Below are 1,264 nucleotides of genomic sequence, written 5' to 3'. Positions count from 1 at the left end.
AGGACCTAATGTTGGGGGTTTAAGTGGAGAGAAAATGATTCGAGAATGATGTACAAATGCGCTTTACACAATTGATGTGTGTATGGATTGCGATAACAGTTGTATGAGCCTCTAATAAAATGTTTAAAAATAAAAAAATTTTAAAAATAGCCTTTGCTACCTTTGAAGAATGAGTAAGGTGCCTTGTAGTAAACAGGGAAATCCTTTGATGCAACTTCCCCAGCTCTTTTCTCAACCATGCAATTTTCAATTTTCTTAAAGTGTCTTCTTAATAAGTCATTGTGATTGTTGAGAACATCTATCAAGATTACCCTTTGAATCACCAAAAACAGCCATCTCTCTGCCTTGAATTTAAATGATCTAATAGGTTCCCTCAGGAATTTAACTGGACCCTTTGTTGTTAAGGCAAGAAAATAATTAATGAGAACAAGAAAATGTTTCTCCTGAGAGAACTTATCTGCAGCCATCCAATCAGAGAGACATGTCCAAATACAACTGGAACCCTAATAGCTATAATTTGTATTTACAAGCACAGATGTATGAGGCGGCTTCCAAAAATTCACTAAAAGATAACGGAATTGTCCAACAAACTTTTTGAAGCCCTCTTGTACATAAAATTTTACACCAGCATCTTTCTATATGAAATAGTTAGGCATAACTCTCATAGGATCTGTATCATAAAAAATACCCATGGAAGAAATTCAGTAGCGAGAAATACTATACTCCTGGACTAGAAAACTCAACATAGTAAAGATGTAAATTCTCCCCAAACTGATCTTTATGTTTAACAGAACAAACAAAATCGAAGCATGATTTTTAGCACAAGTTGATTTAAAATTTTATATCAATGGAATAAAAATAATATAATTTTGAAAATAAAAGATAAATGGGTAGAGTAACACCTTAGAAAAAGTATGCCTACACAAATGTCCATAGCTCTAGTTGGAATAGTAAAACACTGGAAAAACACCAAATGTTCTAAGCAAGTAAATGATTAATCTAATTACTGTACATTCATAATAAGTAATACTTTGAAGCAATAAAAAAGAGCCAACTACAGAAGGGCTTCAAAAGGTTCATTAACAAATTGAAATTAAAAGAAAATGGAATCTTTCCATGAAATTTTTGAAACCTCCTGATACAACTTAGATGAATTTCCAAAGCACTGAGCTCAAAAAAAAAAAAAAGAACCACTTTAAGGTTATATACTACAGATTTTATTTACATAACTTTCTGAGAGAAAAACTATAGTGATAGAGAGATT

The 1,264-nt window shown here is 31.8% G+C and overlaps 1 protein-coding gene across 1 annotated transcript in view; it reads right to left on the bottom strand.

Annotated features, from left to right (window-relative positions):
* Positions 1-1,264, bottom strand: part of KMT2C (lysine methyltransferase 2C) — a 270,207-nt gene that overhangs the window by 262,702 nt on the left and 6,241 nt on the right. The gene's annotated exons all lie outside the window — the stretch shown is intronic.

The sequence above is a fragment of the Echinops telfairi genome, unplaced genomic scaffold (genome assembly GCF_000313985.2).
Source record: "Echinops telfairi isolate 266 unplaced genomic scaffold, ASM31398v2 ScPeMD7_31;HRSCAF=116, whole genome shotgun sequence".
Classification (NCBI taxonomy): Eukaryota; Metazoa; Chordata; class Mammalia; order Afrosoricida; family Tenrecidae; genus Echinops; species Echinops telfairi.
This window is presented reverse-complemented; position numbering and strand designations above follow the sequence as displayed.